We start from the raw sequence: 20,532 nt of genomic DNA on the forward strand, positions 1-20,532 counted from the left end.
CTAGGTAAGAAAGCCTCTAGGATACTAACAGAGCAGCAGAACGTTTCTGCCTCAGCCTCCCAGGGACCTGCTCAGTGCCTGGTGGGCTTATAGCACTGGTTAGAGCACCTGCCAGTCTAGACTGTGCTACTGTAGTCCCACCAAGGACTCCAGAAATGCCTCCTCCAATATAGACAATTAGCAGGAGCCTAGAGCGGTGGGACTGTTTAGATGATGCAACAATAGCTAGAAATGAAGGTATGTTTTTACATGTATCTTTACACACTGCTGTCCCCATTACCATCATCAAAGGGACCCCTCTCTCACTCATAAATTAACACTTGAAATGTATTTGCTTACGATTGTAAGTCGCCCTGGATAAGGGCGTCTGCTAAGAAATAAATAATAATAATAATACAAGGTCATACAAATTGTTGTTGAGCACTATCTCATTAAAACCAGTTTTGCAAACCAGTTTCTCAAAATGGCTTTCAGTCAATCAGCCCTTCAATTCCACCTGCACTGGCCACTCACATGGTTGGGTTGCTCTGGATACCTACCAAGCAGTAAGACATAGATAAACAAAAGCAGGATCACAACAACACCCCGTGTCCTGACCCTCCAGTTCATTGACCAGACCTCATGGGAACAAGCTCCACAACACCCATGTGAGAGCTGTTATGCAAACCTTAACTCTTTCCTCAAAGTCCATGAGATAAGCAGTGAGAAAAACAGGAAGTCCTGTCCTCAGGTACTGTATACAGGATTTTACTTGAGCACTATTTATTTCAGTGCATGTTGTGATGTGCATTAAATTGTTAACTTTAACGGCCACTAAATTCAAATCTACTGTACATTATACAATATAGCCGTCAAATTTTGTAAATCACTAAAAACAAGAGGCTTTTGATATAAATTTGTTTACAGGATCTCTTTGAAATATTTAAAAATTTCGTATGAAAAAGGTTTTTTTGGTGATGTATTTTTAATAGGATCAGTTAATTTAATTTTTAACTGACTCTCTGACAATTTCTTTGCCTTCAGTTTCCACATGGGGTTTGCCAGATTTACTAAGACACTTTTGTGGTCTCAAAAGGTAGTTTATATATATATATATATATATATATATATATATATATATATATATATATATATATATATATATATATTTATATATATATACAGTACTGTGAAAAAGTTTTAGGCAGGTGTGAAAAAATGCTGTAAAGTAAGAATGCTTTCAAAAATAGACATGTTAATAGTTTGCCTTTGCCTTCAAAACAGCATCAATTCTTCTAGGTACACTTGCACACAGTTTTTGAAGGAACTCGGCAGATAGGTTGGCCCAAACATCTTGGAGAACTAACCACAGTTCTGTGGATTTAGGCAGCCTCAGTTGCTTCTCTCTCTTCATGTAATCCCAGAAAGACTCGATGATGTTGAGATCAGGGCTCTGTGGGGGCCATACCATCACTTCCAGGACTCCTTGTTCTTCTTTACGCTGAAGATAGTTCTTAATGACTTTCGCTGTATGTTTGGGGTCGTTGTCATGCTACAGAATAAATTTGGGGCCAATCAGATGCCTCCCTGATGGTATTGCATGATGGATAAGTATCTGCCTGTACTTCTCAGCATTGAGGAGACCATTAATTCTGACCAAATCCCCAACTCCATTTGCAGAAATGCAGCCCCAAACTTGCAAGGAACCTCCACCATGCTTCACTGTTGCCTGCAGACACTCATTCGTGTACCGCTCTCCAGCCCTTCGGTGAACAAACTGCCTTCTGCTACAGCCAAATATTTCAAATTTTGACTCATCAGTCCAGAGCACCTGCTGCCATTTTTCTGCACCCCAGTTCCTGTGTTTTCGAGCATAGTTGAGTCGCTTGGCCTTGTTTCCACGTCAGAGGTATGGCTTTTTGGCCACAAGTCTTCCATGAAGGCCACTTCTGACCAGACTTCTCTGGACAGTAGATGGGTGTACCAGGGTCCCACTGTTTTCTGCCAATTCTGAGCTGATGGCACTGCTGGACATCTTCCGATTGCGAAGGGAACTAAGCATGATGTGTCTTTCATCTGCTGCAGCAAGTTTCCTTGGCCGACCACTGCGTCTACAGTCCTCAACGCTGCCTGTTTCTTTGTGCTTCTTCAAAAGAGCTTGGACAGCACATCTGGAAACCCCTGTCTGCCTTGAAATTTCTGCCTGGGAGAGACCTTACTGATGCAGTATAACTACCTTGTGTCTTGTTGCTGTGCTCAGTCTTGCCATGGTGTATGACTTTTGACAGTAAACTGTCTTCAGCAACCTCACCTTGTTAGCTGAGTTTGGCTGTTCCTCACCCAGTTTTATTCCTCCTACACAGCTGTTTCTGTTTCAGTTAATGATTGTGTTTCAACCTACGTATTGAATTGATGATCATTAGCACCTTGTTTGGTATAATTGTTTAATCATACACCTGACTATATGCCTACAAAATCCCTGACTTTGTGCAAGTGTACCTAGAAGAATTGATGCTGTTTTGAAGGCAAAGGGTGGTCACACCAAATATGGATTTGATTTAGATTTTTCTTCTGTTCACTCACTTTGCATTTAGTTAATTGATAAATATAATCTATTAACATGTCTATTTTTGAAAGCATTCTTACTTTACAGCATTTTTTCACACCTGCCTAAAACTTTTGCACAGTACTGTATATATATATATATATATATATATATATATATATATATATATATATATATATATATATGTTAGCTCAAAGAGCCAGCTGCCCAACATTTCGATATGTTGTACATATCTTTCTCAAGGGAAGGGAGCAATATGATTTCATACATATTTGAGCTCTTCTTAATAAAAAGCTATTACTGAAAAAACCTTGTATGTGGACCAGCATGGATTTTCACACGTAATTGAGTACATCAGGACAAACGTTCAAAAATATTATTGACAGCAAGAAGCAAGAAGCTTTGTATTTAGTCTTGCTATAAACTGAGCTGAGATATGCAAAGGAAAGACATGAATAGGACAATCATCCATTGCTGAAACAAATGCTATGGACCTTGCATTCATAAGGTTGGACTCTTGTTGTGAACGAGCATTTAAAGAGATGAAAAGCTGCCTGAGGTATCTTCCCTCTTCTTACACTCAGGGGAAGCACAGATAAAGCACAGCACAGGTTGCACTGATGTGTGAAATGCTGTTTACAAGTGGAGGCTGACTGGAAAGCAATAGCAATGTATTCCCTCACTGACAATAATTGTGTTTCTATGCTCTTCAGATTGAGCTGAGAATCAAGCCTGTTTCAAGGTGCTATTAGAAGTCGTAACTGTTAACTCAGGGCAATTCTGCATCATTTTATTCAACCTACCAAACAACATTATGATATTTTTAATGTATATTTCTTTTTGTCTATAATAATTCAAACGTTGTGGAAGTTGCATAAGACTAAACGGAAAATGTATACCCCCTGACTCTGTTTATTGTGTTATTATTGATGTCTTTAATCATCTTTCATTTCCATTTCTGAACTCTTCTGGTGAAACATCCAGGGCTCCAATAGCACACAAACTGAACACAGGTGGTCAGTAGCAACGAACTGGTCAATTGCAATGAGCTGGGATTTAGTTCTTAGTTCTAGACTAAGTACTAGCTAGTATGATAGTGCTGGGTTTTGTGTTTTGTTTACATTTTCATTACATGAGAGTAGCTGTTATCTACTTCATGCTAATATTGGACTTGGCTTTCTCACAGATAAAATGAGATAGTGGTGGTGGGGACCAACCAAGACGTAACTTCACTATAATATATAAGGCTTCAGTGCTTTTCCTCCAGGTAATGTGGATTTCCTATTGGCCCGGTGTTAATTGCTGAATTGTAATGCTGGCTTTAGGAATCAGCCTATTTGTGGCTTCCCTGGCACATCAGCACACACAACGGCGGCGATGCTGGCTCCAGGGATCGACCAAGGTGCGGCCTCCCTAGCGCCTCAGCATGGCAACTGTCTGGAATGGGCTGAGTGGAGCACTGAGGTCATCAGGTGGGCACCTCCCATCTTCAGTGTTTTGTCGAGTAGCCCACGACACCTCAGGAAGTTTAAAGAGTAAGTAGCGGGGTTCTGAAAAATATAGTGTTACGCATCCCCCCGTGTTGCTACAACTGTTTAAATAACGTACCTGTCATTTCCAGACAACTTTTTACACTTATAACCTTAAACTCTGTTTCTACCGCAAAATTGCTATGTGTTTTTTTACGCATTCAATTTAAATGTAGTGCATATTTCTGATTTTTCAATGCGTATAAATGGCAGGTACGCAGCTTATCTGGACCGCTGAGTGCACTACAGCGACCATTTTGAAAAGAACGTTGAAACAGACTTTAAAGTTGTAAGTGTAAAAAGTTGTCAGGATGTTAACAATTAAAAGAAAAATTACAGGCACGTAATTTAATCAGTTGTAGCAACACGTGGGGACGTATAACGTTGTGTTTTTCAGAACCCTGCTACTTTACTCTTTAAGTTTATTTAAACTATTTCAATTTAGCGTTCTTATAATTCCTGGGAATAAAATATCACAGCCAGTTAGTAAAATGTAAACACTTTTATTTAATCCCAACACCGTGGTTTACAGGACTGCAGTATACAGAAAGAAAACACAAGAAGTTTATTTTATAAGAACATAAGAACATAAGAAAGTTTACAAATGAGAGGAGCCCATTCGGTCCATCTTGCTCATTTGGTTGTTAGTAGCTTATTGATCCCAGAATCTCATCAAGCAGCTTCTTAAAGGATCCCAGGGTGTCAGCTTCAACAACATTACTGGGGAGTTGGTTCCAGACCCTCACAATTCTCTGTGTAAAAAGGTGCCTCCTATTTTCTGTTCTGAATGCCCCTTTATCTAATTTTCATTTGTGACACCTGGTTTCTTTTTTCAGGTCGAAAAAGTCCCCTGGGTCGACATTGTCAATACCTTTTAGAATTTGGAATGCTTGAATCAGATCACCACGTAGTATAATTCTGGTTGCTCTTCTTTGCACTCTTTCTAGAGGAGCAATATCCTTTTTGTAACGAGGTGACCAGAACTGAACACAATAGTGTAGATGAAGTCTTAATAATGCTGTAGCAGGGCAGAGCCCTGCCTGTAAATATTGTTGTGTGGTGATTTGGTGGTGGTTGGCAGGGATGGGGTTAATTTCCTGTCCCTGCCAAAATACATGTGAGAATGTGGCTGGAGCTAATTGAATTATTGATAATTAGGCTCCAGCCACATGCTATAAAAAAGGGGTAAAATCCTTTGTTTGGTGGAGGTGTTTTGGGTGAGTGGTTGTTGGTTTGTGCTGTGTTTATATTTTTGAAAAAAGAAGTGTAGTGAAGGCGAATGCCCAGCCTACCTTTTTGTATTTTGTTTAAACCTTTTGTTTTGGCCCTTGCGCCAGTTGTTTTGTGATTTGTTTTACTGTGAAAGTTCTGTTTTGTTTAACTGTTTTATTTTTGCTCTGTGAGCAGTGTTTTGTTTGTCTTTTTGGATTTCCCTTTTGTTGATTAAACTGTGCAGAAGCGCGTTAACTGCAGTTCCTTGTCTCTGAGTCTCCTTGCCTGCCGAATAACATCTGGGCCCACGACGCTACCCTGTCACAAATGCATTGTAAAGTTTTACCATTACTTCCCTTGATTTAAATTCAACACTTTTCATAATATATCCAAGCATCTTGTTGGCTTTTTTTATAGCTTCCGCACATTGTCTAGATGAAGACATTTCTGAGTCGGCATAAACTCCTAGGTCTTTTTCATAGATTCCTTCTTCAATTTCAGTATCTGTGTCTGCCCAGTTCTGAATGCTGTCTAGATCATTTTGAATGACCTTTGCTGCTGCAACAGTGTTTGCCACTCCTCCTATTTTTGTGTCGTCTGCAAATTTAACAAGTTTGCTTACTATACCAGACTCTAAATCATTAATGTAGATTAGGAATAGCAGAGGACCTAATACTGATCTCTGTGGTACACCACTGGTTACCTCGCTCCATTTTGAGGTTTCTCCTGTAATCAGTACTTTCTGTTTTCTACATGTTAACCACTCCCTAATCCATGTGCATGCATTTCCTTGAATCCCTACTGCGTTCAGTTTGATAATTCATCTTTAATGTGAGACTTTGTCAAAAGCTTTCTGGAAATCTAAATAAACCATGTTGTATGCTTTGCAATTATCCATTGTTGGTGTTGCATCCTCAAAAAATTCAAGCAGGTTAGTTAGACACGATCTCCCTTTCCTAAAACTATGCTGACTGTCTCCCAGGATACTGTTATCATATAGGTAATTTTCCATTTTGGATCTTATTATAGTTTCCATAAGTTTACATATAATAGAAGTCAGGCTTATTGGTCTGTAGTTACCTGGTTCGGTTTTGTCTCCCTTTTTGTGGATCGGTTGCAATTCTCCAGTCTGTCGGTACAACCCCTGTGTCAAGAGACTGTTGCATGATCTTGGTTAGCGGTTTGTAAATAACTTCTTTCATTTCTTTGAGTACTATTGGGAGGATCTGATCCAGCCCAGGGGATTTGTTTATTTTAAGAGCTCCTAGCCCCTTTAACACTTCTGCCTCTGTTAGGCTAAAGTTATTTAAAACTGGATAGGAACAGATTGACATGTGGGGCATGTTGTCCGTATCCTCCTTTGTAAAAACTTGTGAAAAGAAATCATTTAATATATTTGCTATTTTGTCTTCGTCTATGATTTTGCCATTTGTGTCTCTTAGACATTTAACCTCCTCTTTGAATGTTCTGTTGCTGTTATAATATTGGAAAAACACTTTGGAATTGGTTTTAGCCCCCTTAGCAATGTTCATTTCTATCTCTCTCTTGGCCTTTCTAACTTCCTTTGTGACTTGTGTTTGCAGTTCCAAGTACTCTTTCTGTGTACTTTGTTTTTGGTCCCTTTTAAACGCTCTGTAAAGTGTCTTTTTTCGCTAAATATATTTTTAATTGATCTATTAAACCATTTTGGCCATTTTGTTTTAGATTTAGATTTGTCTACTTTTGTGATGTAATTGTTTTGCGCTTCTAGTACTACATTTTTAAAAACAACCATCCTTTTTCTGTGGATGTTTTCTCTATTTTATGCAGCGACACAGAATTTAAATGCATTAGCAATCTAGTAAGAGAAAAAATACAGGGAGAGCATAGACACAGAGGACACTGGAATCAACCAGTGGCCCTTGTATTGCTTTCACCTCTGACCCTTTTCTACCGCTACCCACTTTCTTATTGTTTCTTATATACCTTATCACTGCTACTTTTCAGCTTACTTTATGACTTATTACATCTTATTTTTACAGCCTACTTTACAACCCTCCACCCTTTTCCCCCAGGAAACTGTTTGTTAATAGTTTCTGTGATTAGCCATTCATTTTCCTGAGATATGGTGCAATTGTTTCATATCCCCCTCTAGCTATACTTACATTCCTTTATAGGGAGTTGGTTACTAGGCATTGTAATATTTACCTTATTTTGAGAACAGAGAACACATGTGCAATAATATTAATCCATAACTTTTAATACCTTAAATTCACTATCTGCAGATACCAATTGCAATGAAAAAATACAGGCTGCAAAGTTCAGGATCAGCTGATCCCGTTTCAGTACAGACCTCAGGGTTAAACTGATAATTTTTACTTTGTGTGTGGGAAATGGCAATGAGTGGGGGTGGGGACAGGACAGTAAGAGGACTGGGGCCGGTACCGGAGAGTAAGAGGAGAGGGAGGGGGACAGGAGAGTAAGAGGAGAGGGAGGAGAAAGGACAGTAAGAGGAGTGGGACGGGGACTGGAGAGTAAGAGGAGTTGGTCAGTACAGGAAAGTAAGAACAGAGGGAGGGGGACAGGAGAGTAAGAGGAGTGGGACGGGGACAGGAGAGTAAGAGGAGTGGGACGGGGACTGGAGAGTAAGAGGAGTAGGGAGGGGACAGGAGAGTAAGAGGAGTGGGACGGGGACAGGAGAGTAAGAGGAGTGGGACGGGGACTGGAGAGTAAGAGGAGTGGGACGGGGACTGGAGAGTAAGAGGAGAGGGAGGGGACAGGAGAGTAAGAGGAGTAGGGAGGGGACAGAAGAGTAAGAGGAGTGGGAGGGGACAGGAGAGTAAGAGGAGTGGGATGGGGACAGGAGAGTAAGAGGAGGGCTGCATTCTTGTATTGCATATTTCAACTAGAATTTTAAAGCTTTATTTTATACGTTTTATTTTTTCTTCATTCTATATTTGTGTATAATTATAATATTACTCTTCCTGTCCAAAATAAATAGCCATATTTTACAGTATGTGTTAAAATAAAACATATTTTTAAAGATTACATTTTTACTCTTTCAGCATTCGAGAGTGAGATATCCTGTATATCAATTATATGTATCTATAACACTCAATGCAAAGATATTCAGCACCTGCTGTGAACAAGAATAGTTCTCAGAAATTAGAGAAACAGTCCTAAATATGATGGGTATGTATGTTGTTTATTTTAGGTTTGACGTGAATATCACAAATGCTAGTACATATAAAACGTTTTATTGCATATATGTATGTAATATAAATAGGAATACACAAGCGGAGAAATATATATATTTTTTATTTTTGGATCACTATCTGCACTTCAGTAACATATACTGGTAACTTTATACAGATAGAAATCTGTACTCCTGCATGTTCTCAATTGCAGTGAACACAGTGTATCAGTGTCTGCCCCTAGATGATTGTAAAACAAGGTGTGAAGTTAGTCCAGTGATTATTTAGAGGAAGAAGCTGGACTAGCTTGTTACTCATATGAATAGACAACCTTGTTGTGTATCTTCAACATATTAAACAAACCTAATCCTGTACATGTGAGTGTAGAGTAGTGGTTAGGGCTCTGGACTCCTTACCGGAGGGTTGTGGGTTCAATCCCCAGTGGGGGACACTGCTGCTGTACCCTTGAGCTAGGTACTTTACCTAAATTGCTCCAGTAAAAACCCAACTGTATAAATGTAAAAAATAATGTGTAAAAAAATAATGTAATATCTTGTAACAATTGTAAGTTGCCCTGAATAAGGGCGTCTGCTAAGAAATAAATAATAATAAATAAAGTGACCAGAAATTCATTTCAATTCTGTCTATTGTAACTGCTGATACTTTAAAAAACATGTTACACCATTAAAAGGTTACACTTAATAAATGATTTGAGCAAAAAGCCTGTCTTCTGGATTTTACTGACAAGTACTATAAATAATTGATTTCTTGCAGCTAGTTAAAATCCACTTTGTATTTCCCACATTCACAATGGGGACGCTTGTAAATGTACAGACCTCGCAAAGCCACCCTCTGGAGCAGGCCTCTTTTGAGATGGCTGGACCTATGATGGCTGCATTTATACTACAAATAGCTGTCCTAAGAGCTAAGCCGCCTCAACAGGGTATTAGGGGTTGGGCTCGAGCCTTAAGCTTTAGGTTGCTGTTTCTTTGTTGTTAATAGAGCCTTAAGTTTCCACTGTGTACAATGGGGTTCATGTCTAGGTGCTAAGTCAAGCTTAAGGGATTTTTTTGTTTTTGTTTTTTTAGGTTTAGAGATCGACAAATTGTTAGTTATTTTTCCCATGCATGTGCATTGTGACAGGGCAGAGGCCCTGCACAAGTAAAGTGTGTGTTTTGTGGCTGACAGCCATCTTGGCTCAGGTGTAGAGGAACTGCCTGGGGCCAAGATGGCTGCCTTTGCTCAGCCACACAATGCACATTGCTAAAAGTGTGGAATGTGGCCAGGTGGTAATTGAATGATTGACTGTCAATTACCCCTGGCCACATACTATAAAAGGGTTCAGTGGAGAATGGTTCAGTGGAGAATGGTTCAGTGAAGCAATGTTGCCCATCCTGAATGGAGAGAATAAGAGGAAAGTATGAGAAATAATACACTGAGATAGCTGAAGCTTGGGTGTTGTTTTGTCTTGTAGTGCTTAGAAGTTTTTTTTTTGTTTAAACCTTTTATTTGGTTTTAGTGTTTTTGTTTTCTGTTGAAAATATTTAAAGTGGGCCAAGGTGCTTAAACTGTGTTTCTGAGTCTGAGTTTGCTATTTCTGCCGCTGGCCAGCCTTGACCGCATGCCACTACGCCACAAGCTTCATGTGAAAGAGTTAGGATCTGGGTTTACTTTTGTTGGAGCTGACATGATGTGATCAGTTTATGTGTAGATGTCAATTCTTCTGGAGAAAGAAGTTTAAATACTGACCTTTTCAATTTGTGTGTAGATGTGATGTCAGTTCTTCTGAAAAAGGAAGTTTAAATATTGACCTTTTCAGTTTGTGTGTAGATGTGATGTCAATTCTTCTGGAGAAGTAAGTTTAAATACTGACTTTTTCAGTTTGTGTGTAGATGCTACTGGAGCCGTGGATGTTCACGTCACAAATTGGCAAGCCTGAGCAAGGTGGATAAAAAAGACCACATGGGGTTTGCACAGAAATGTAACTATGTAACAAACTCACTGTTTCTGTGGGGGAAGAAATTATTGTTGTGGTCATTTTAAAAGTCCACCTTGCAGAAACAGAAAGAACACACACTGTGATAACAGATACATACAGGTTATTCCTGTAACATAAGAAAGGGTCTACAGTAGAACCTGGGAGGGGATACCATTGGCAATCAGGAGGGCATCTGATTTAATAAAGATTTACAACTGAGCTCTACCCTGGAGCTAAAATAGAAACCGGCTGGAGAAACTGCTCGATTGACCAAGATGATACCCTTTCTGCCCTTGCTTAATCCTTGCTAAAGTGAACTGGTTTCTCCCTGCCCTAACTTTATTGAACCTCTGTGACTGAGATATTGGACCAGCTTAAGAGTAATTCTGCCTGGCCATAACAATGGATTTTGGGGGAACAGATACAGATTAATATCTTCATTATCCAGCCCCAGGAAGGAAAGCAGGGAAATGTAAACTGTTTTCATTTAAAGAAGAAAGACAAGGCAAACGCAAGCCTTTTGTTGTTAAAAACTGTAAACATAAGCAAAGTTAACATCCAACTTCTCAGAATTACCAGCATTAGTATTGTCATGATGATGCTAGAGAGCAAAGAGGTGTTGAGAAGAGAGGAGAGAAAAGGAGGAAGAGCAGGGGCAGCAGCCTGGAAGAGGTGAGTGGGAAGGGGGTCCAGAGCACAAGTGGTGGGTTTATGGTTCTGGAGCAGGGAGCAAAGATTGGCATCAGAGAGGGGCGAGAATAGTAGGGGGAGCAGAGGACAGGCGGTGGGTGGGGAAGGGGGCGAGGTATTTAACAGTTTGCAGATGTTTGTGATTTTGGAGGAGAAGGAGGCAAAGTCATGGCTCTGCTTTTTTATCCCAGGCTCTTCACTTTCAATTTTCATTCCCGGCAGGAAAAATAGATTTTGCACTTACAATGTCTTTCTGTTGGAAATTGTAATTGATGACAATTACAATGACATTCATAGTCAATAACATGTATGCCTCTTGCAGTGCACTGCTTTGCTGGTTCTCACTGTCTCTGACAGTCTTCTATCAGCGGTGTATGATACTTTCGACCATATAGACACTGGGAGCCAGCGAATTCACTGACGACACTGTTTTTAAGGGGAGTCAGCCAATAAGACTCAACAGAACACATGGTTTTAAAAAGTCAGTATGCTAACAACGTTGTCATTGCTATGCTCAAACGATTCTTTTTTTTGAGTTCTTGAAAGTGCTGGAGAAACACAATCATTCCTGCTGAAAAAATTGACCAGTATTGAATCTTTTAAAAATAGTAAAGTTATACAAACAACAGTTAGACAGAAAATAAGTCATTTGTATTGATGTTTGAAATGTATGTCTGCACCTTTTAATTAGAGGTTTGAATTAATGTAGAATTCAAGGGGATGCAGAATATTACAACACAATATTCTGTACCCCATAAAATTCTGCATCACCTGCTTATTGTACTATATGCAATCAAGTGGTTTTTAATTAGTAAAAAACATTGTACCGTAATAATGCAAACATAGACTAACCCTCACCCTTATCCTAATCTTAACATTAGAAAAAAGTGTTCACTTTGGGATTCCAACAAGGCAGACCGTGGCAAAAGAGCAGAAGGCGAATGCCAGACCATGGGATTGCATATAGTACAATAAGCAGGGGATGCAGAATTTTATGAGATGCAGAATATTACACAACACCGGAACCTCCGAGACGAGCATATTATTATTATTATTATTATTATTTATTTCTTAGCAGACGCCCTTATCCAGGGCGACTTACAATCGCAAGCAAATACAAATACATTCAAGTGTTACAATATAAGTCATACAATAAGAACAAGAAATACAATAATTCTCAAGTGTGACAAACCACAATTCAATAATACAGCAGATAATAGTGAAAGTTACATCAGGATATGATTAAGTAGTGATAGTTACATCAGGATATGATTAAGTACAAAATACTACAGATTAAACACTTGGGAGATTACAATATTCTGAGGTACAGGATTAAATGCAGTAAAATAGGGGGCAGATAAGAGCAAAATAAAGCATATTTAAATGAAGGGTGATAGTGTCCCAGGATACAACAGAGGAGTTCTACAGGTGCTGTTTGAAGAGGTGAGTCTTAAGGAGGCGCCGGAATGTGGTCAGGGACTGGGCAGTCCTGACATCTGTAGGAAGGTCGTTCCACCACTGCGGAGCAAGGGTGGAGAAGGAGCGGGCTCGGGAGGCAGGGGAGCGTAGCGGAGGTAGAGGTATTATTTTGTATTTTTTTTAATAGCGAGAGAGAATGTATGCATGTCTCCAGTCATATGTGGTTTTCACGATCATCTCGTCTTCTTGCCAAAATTGGTGCCATAGCCTTATGTTTTCACATATTTTCACTGATTTGCCCCATTGCCGCTGTACTTTTTGCATCCAGGGCAGGTCAAACATCAGAAAAAAAACCCTCACAAATTGTGCGTCCCTTCCAGTGATTTAAATCAGGCAGTGTGTGATGCCCGCTCGCAAAGATTTTTTAGACCTCCTCCATTGAAATGCGACGGTCGCATCGGGCAGTGTGTTCCGGGCTTAATTCTTGATTTTTTTTTATGAGTATTTGTGGCAAAGTGCCCCCCCTGTGTATGTTATATGTTACGTGTTGTGTGTAAATGTTGGTGTATAAGCATTGGTACACGGGATATAAGCGGGTCTGTGTTTCACGTGTGTGTAAATTGTGTATTTGTATTTAGGCACGGGGATGGCACATCACATCACGTGCAAGTAAATTGTAATAATATGTGAGCACGGGGAATTGCACTTTAATTAATTCACGTGCAGTTGTACCGAGATTCCAATTGAATGATTGACTAGCAATCGAGTCTTGGTACAACTGCATAAAAGCTGCATGTTTTCACTCACTGGTGGTTGGGTGTTCGGTGAGTGGAGAACGGGAGAGAGAGGAGAAAGTAAAGTAAAGTAAAGTAAAGTAAAGTAAAGTAAAGTAATTAGTGTTTTCACTCACCGTGTTTGTCCGTTTGTCTGTTCACTGTTTAGTCTGTTTTGTTTGTCTCTTTATTTTGGCGTATAGTGCCGTGTCCCGTGTTTTTGTGTTTAAAACCTTTTATTTTCTGTTCTGTTAATTATTAAATGCTGAGCGCTTTAACCAAAACTCCAAGTCTCTGTGTGTTACTTCCTGGCTCTGGTCTGACACCACCCACTCCGGCCGTCTTTGTGACAGTATTTCATGTCTGAAATTAAAAAGATGTTATCCCGAAGATGACTGGCTACTCTTGTAAATATACTGCATGTCTGTAAAATGACCAGCCCCTACGTCAGTACTACTGTAAAACGGCCAGCCCCTACGTCGGTACTACTGTAAAATGACCAGCCCCTACGTCACTACTACTGTAAAATGACCAGCCCCTACGTCGGTACTACTGTAAAATGACCAGCCCCTACGTCGGTACTACTGTAAAATGACCAGCCCCTAGTCAGTACTACTGTAAAATGACCAGCCCCTAGTCAGTACTACTGTAAAATGACCAGCCCCTACGTCAGTACTACTGTAAAATGACCAGCCCCTACGTTGTTACTACTGTAACATGACCAGCCCCTAGTCAGTACTACTGTAAAATGACCAGCCCCATGACAGTACTACTGTAAAATGACCAGCCCCTAGTCAGTACTACTGTAAAATGACCAGCCCCTACGTCAGTATTACTGTAAAATGACCAGCCCCTAGTCAGTACTACTGTAAAATGACCAGCCCCTAGTCAGTACTACTGTAAAATGACCAGCCCCTACCTCAGTACTACTGTAAAATGACCAGCCCCTACCTCAGTACTACTGTAAAATGACCAGCCCCATGACAGTACTACTGTAAAATGACCAGCCCCATGACAGTACTACTGTAAAATGACCAGCCCCTAGTCAGTACTACTGTAAAATGACCAGCCCCTACGTCAGTACTACTGTAAAATGACCAGCCCCTACGTCGGTACTACTGTAAAATGACCAGCCCTAGTCAGTACTACTGTAAAATTACCAGCCCCTAGTCAGTACTACTGTAAAATGACCAGCCCCTACGTCAGTACTACTGTAAAATGACCAGCCCCTAGTCAGTACTACTGTAAAATGACCAGCCCTACGTAGGTGCTACTGTAAAATGACCAGCCTTTATGTCGGTACTACTGTAAAATGACCAGCCCCTAGTCAGTACTACTGTAAAATGACCAGTCACTACGTAGAAAATGCGTAGTTAATTTACATTTATTTAGAACGCATAGTTTTTTATGTATTCTGGTTGGTTGAAATATTTGTCTAAATAACGCGTTTTTGACCCAGATGGCCTTCCATACACTATCCCCTTTTGCTCTGTAAACTAATAATGTATGCTCTCCCATTAAAGGTTTTTGAACGGACTTTATGTGTCAACAACTAATACACAAGCCTTACGCAATCTTCTCGATGCCAAAGGAATTTGTTATCAGAAACCACCTCAGAAGAACCTGTTGTTTCTGTTGGGATTGCGTAAGTTTAGCAGCAGATGTGTGGTAATGGAACATAAATATCACTGAGCGGGCTGAACTGTCCTGTACCGCAAGTTAGGGCAGTTTAAAATACGTACGTTCTATGCTCAGTTATTCTTGAGGCAAAAATACACTTCCTACAGGGGTAAGTTATCAAGGAGGTTATGTGCAATTACTTGAGTGCTTTTTATTTATTTTTAAATTTCTTTGGTTTACTATAAACGTACATTGTTGTTGCCTTTTAGTTATCGAGAATAATAATAATAAAACATGTTTGATAACGGCAGTAAAGTGCATTTGCATGGTGGCAGATGTTGGCAAATGAATGATGTCTTGTAGTTTGTGTATTTTATCCCCCCACTGGCAATTGGGCAAATCGCACCGACTGGGTGTTTATATAGAATCTGGGGTGAAATGTACACTATGACACACTTTCTGGATTTTAGTTTTGTATTGTGGGAGTGGCTACTTCTTAACGAATGTGTCAAAGGGGTGGATTTGCTTAACCAACACACTGCCAGGAAAAGCCACCCTGGATTCTGTTTACAGCATTGGACAATCACCCTAGATTTCATTAACCACCTGCTGTGGTTTTCCTGGCATTCATCCCTAAAAATAGGTGGTTGACAACCAGTGCTGTAAAATTCTCTAATAAAAGACGGTATATGAATATACTGTATTAAAACTTAAATCAGAAGAATTGTAGAATTAATCCATAAAAATATATGAAAGGCAAGTGTGTAGAGTGTAGGTGAATTTGCATTTTTCCATTGCCGAGAAAGAGCAACAGGAATACATACAGTGCCTGCCCACTTTATTAGTTTTTTTACCCATTTGCATTGGACCCCATCCACCATTGCATATGCAAACTGGGCTTGGTCCAGGGCACATGTGAAGATGATCGTGCCACAATCCATAGGGCTGGTATTGGTATGACCACGCAGACTCCAGGACGTCACTGCGGCAAAATGCAGGTGAAGCCTATATTAGGCTGAACCGTCTTTCCACAAGCTTGCTTGTACGGAGCTGAGGAGAAGGCCAGGGCCCCTGGTGAACCCGGCTAGCATTTGGCAGTGACTTTATGGATGTTAGTTTTTGCAACTCTCAAACCTGCCGGCACATTTATTGCAGGGAATGTTACGAATGGAAGAGAAAAAAAGAATTGTGCGGTTACAGCTTCAGTAAGTCAATTTTTATTGATTTTTTATTCATTTATTTTTTCAGTTTTACAAATGTCTTAGGTGCTCATGAGTGGACCAAACTACTAATATCTGTTTGATAAACTGAATAAATGAGTGAAAGAGTTTAATTGGAGTATAAATTCCTTTACCGACACTACTATATTGAGAGAAAGCATTTGTCGCATTGATGACTTCTGCATTCACCTCACCGGTGTGCAAAATTTGTTGGAATAGAAGACTCATTTTAACCACACTAAATATTCATTTTACATATTAACAGGAACAGCTATTTAAAATATACATATTATTTAAAAAAATACTTAAAAATTCTGTTTAACACAGATGGTCCAGTTTTACAAATGACTTCTTTATACCTGTTTCACAAAACAATAGTTCAAGACATAACAACCGTTTGGCAGACGTTAGTTTTGCTAATCTAAAGGATTAAAATATATTTTTCTTTCAAAGTATGTTTTTCTTCTATAAAATTTAACTAGATTTAGCAAGACTGTTGTCTAGAAGTGGTGTGTGAAACTGGCACCAGGTTTGCTGTATTGTACTTCCTAAACCATACTCAACAAACATTACTCAACAAACATTGCTACCTGTCTTAGTGTGTGTTCAGGAATATAAGTGAAACAATTCCTTCTGAAAATGGCACTTACTAAAACAAGTTGGTTCGTGTTCTGTATCTGGCATATCAATTTATTCTACGAACACTAATTATGTATGGTGCAATGTCTTACCTTCTAGATATTACAAACAAACCAGGATATGACTACATACAGTCCTGTGTCTAAGAACCAACTAGGCAAGCGGCAGACTTTAGAAGCCATTTTTTCAGAGGCAGATTTTTGTAACTGTTCATGGGGTCTATTCAGTCTATCTAAAGGGTGAAAAAATACTGCTACTGTTTAAATCATGAAAAATAAGCCCTTCTTGGTTTATATATAATACATTAAAGAGACTCACACCGTTAGAGATTTTTTGTTTTCTTAACCTTGATCTGAATGGAAACTATAGTTTTCTGGTATTTATTTTGTACAAAAACATATATAATCAGCATGTACAGTTGTTAATGACCAAAAATAATCCTACAAACGTTTCAAGGATATGTCTTTATAATGTAATGCAATGCAATTCATCATCTCCGATACTGTAGCGGATTCTGTAAGTTGTTCTATTTTTGTATGGACAGCAAGCTGTTTCTTCTCAAAACTAGTAGGACGATGTGTGTGGGTTACTCCATAAACAAGACAAAGTGCCGGAGAGGAAGTACCCCATTAATCAAGATTTGATGTAAACCCACAAGAATGAAGGTTAATGCAAGACCTTACCTCATGGAAATGTTATGGCCCCGCAGTAAACAGGGATCTTTTTAGTGAGGTGCTGTAAAAGTGATTGACTCCAGAAGGATCTGGCAGACTTCTTTTTCAGTGGAGGAGAGTATGTTACTTCATGGGGAGGAATATAAACTGGCAATATCCTACAAGATGAATGTGGGTCCTGTGATCTGGACAATGTCAATGTTGTGTAAAAAAGGAATACGAGGCTTCACTTGGGTTGACGGAAGTGGACGGCTCTGTTCCCCTTCAAGCAAAGTCAGCTCAAAAGTTGCTACGTTAATTTAATGAGCTAAAAGAGCCCCTTTAACTCTGTATTAATGACGTTGAGGTTTTCATTCAGGGGGAATTTCTTGAACCACGTATTAACATAAAAACGAACTCTTGAACTCTCCTTGCATACAACGTGACCAGATAAGATAACTGAGTAATATAGCACATCAGCACAATGTGTGTTGATGTAGGATATCACCAAGCCTCAGGGTGCACTGTGAGGCACACACCCTGGAGTGCCAGACTGCCATTATACAATGACTATGAGGTCATTTAAAATTATAACCAACTACAAAAAATGCAGAGAACCATAGCGATGTCCTGAGATTTCACCATGGCTACGACATCACCCACTGAAACTTATGAGAGGACAATCCATGCCATTGAATAATAACTTATATAGAGTTTCTGTAAATTGACATTACTTATTACTTAAATATCAATACAATTATATATGAATTCTGAACATTTCTAATACCCAATAACAACTGTAAATGTAGATGTGGCAGGGCAGCAGCCCTGCACGTGTACATAGTGTGGTTTGTTTAAAATGCATAAATAAAGTTTAATTAAAATCCCATTCCTGCCAAATACACATGTGGAATGTGTCTGGGTCTTGATTGAATAATTGACATGGTATATAAAGGGAGCCAGATGTTGATGCTTTGTTTGGGGAGGAGGGTTCATTGAGGCGAATGCCCAGCCTGAACAGTAGGAGCAAGTTTGATTTGGGGTTTGATTGGTTTATTTAAACCCTTTGTTTTTGTCCCCAAACATTGTTTATTTGTTCCTGTTTTGATTGTGTTTTGTGAAAAAAAGTGTGCAACTGCTCAATGAAAGTATATCAATACAATGTAAACTCAAGTGTTGTGGCAGGTTAAATGACTTGGAAACTTTGTTCCAACAATCTTGCGACGGTAATGAGATGATTGAAGATCATAGCTGAAGAATCAAAGCCTGATTTCAGGTAAATAATGAGCACAGACTGCGCGCTGGTTTAACTGCCGTGACATATTTGAACTTGGTTCTTGGTTTTATGTTAACAAACACCCACAGTGTATTCATATAAGATCATTAAATAGGGCTTTTTGAAGGGGTGGCAGTGGCAGGGTGAAAGCCCTGTCGGTGCACGGGTGTGTGGGGAATATTTGGTAGCAGGGAAGGGGTTAAATTCCTCCCTGCAAAAACATGTAGAATAAATAATGAAATTATTAATTAGGCTCCAGCCACAGGTGTATTTAAAGTTTGATCATGGGTAGTAGAGGAAGAATAGTGATGAAGTTCCTGTGTGGTATGGTTTGTTGTTTTGCAAATAAACGCGCGTGAGCACTTAAACTGTAAGCTTTCTGGTCTCTGAGTATCCTTGCTGACGCGACCCCATCACACAAGGTTATGCAAATTAAACTTAAAGCTTAAACAAAATATTATGGTCCATTTAAAAAAATGGGTAATTAAATAGCGCGTGGTTCCAAATACCTGTTGCAAAGGAGTTGAATACATTGTGTGGCAGCAGTATAAACTGACTTTGCCTTCGTGAAAATAGTCAAGGAAATGAAACGATCTACAGAGAATTGTTAAGGGATTTGTAGGAATTTATTCTGCTCATGAGTTAATATGATATTTTTTAAAGGCCTATTTATTCCTTACAAGGGTAATTTAACGTCAATAATGATCGTTTAAATAATACCTGATTCTAACAGATAACCTAGTCTGGGCACTCACTTGTGATTATAGTTCACACACTTTGTTTACATTCGGCAACAGCCTTGTGAATATGAAGTACATCCCTCGGGTTGCTTAAAACCCTAAGTAATCTACTTAGTCGGCCTCTTTCCTTTACAGTAAACGTCCAGTGTGAGTTAACATACTAAACTGCCACCACCAGGTCTGATTTCAGGAGGAACATTTGTATGCTGTTTGCAAAAATTCCACATGGTTCTAATTGCAATTACTCAAATACTGCGATTTTTTTGTTTGTTTCTTTTTATGTGTTATGTTCAGGATCCCTATGATAATCACCAGAAACACTGTAATGGTCATTTTTTAAGGATATGCGAAAGCCAGATATAAACTTTGAGTTTTAAAGTTGTCCTCTTTGTGGGATCGCTTCTATCTCTTAAGCAGATGTTTTTACTACTTTTTCCCCAGTTATCTTTAGATGCACACTAAGACCGCAGTTTATAATGCACTTCTGCTTCATGTCAAGATCTCTCACCTGATTAATTCCAACACACATGCTGTGATCTACACTGGGGCCCCTTCCTGCTGTCTCAGATAATTCTGTTAAGGAAATATGTGTTTAGCTTTATGATGCTTCTACAACTGAAGTTTAAAACTTCAATAGCTTACTTATAGTATAACTTATAAATACATGTGATGCTATTTAGTAATTACACGCACTAACGCAGGCACGCACACACACACACAGACTGCAGACTGACTAACACTTCCATATAACATCACATTCAGATATTCTCAATAGTTTATGCCAAAGAATATCCTTGGAAAGCATGGCTCTCTTCATGGTGTAGGTGAATTACAGTATCCACAAAACCAGTTAACTGGACTTTTATCCCCAAATTAGTCCTGTTCCTTACATTACTTTTATAAAAGGCACATTTATGATATTGACAACTATTATTGAACATCTAAAAAAAAAGCTTCGATATAACATTGGTTGCAGAAATTCCTGAACGTGCCCTGATGAGCCAATTTGAAGAGCGTGTTTGCCCCGACCTCAATGAATTTTAAGGGTAATTAAAACAGTACACG

This window comes from Acipenser ruthenus, chromosome 24 (assembly GCF_902713425.1).
Source record: "Acipenser ruthenus chromosome 24, fAciRut3.2 maternal haplotype, whole genome shotgun sequence".
Classification (NCBI taxonomy): Eukaryota; Metazoa; Chordata; class Actinopteri; order Acipenseriformes; family Acipenseridae; genus Acipenser; species Acipenser ruthenus.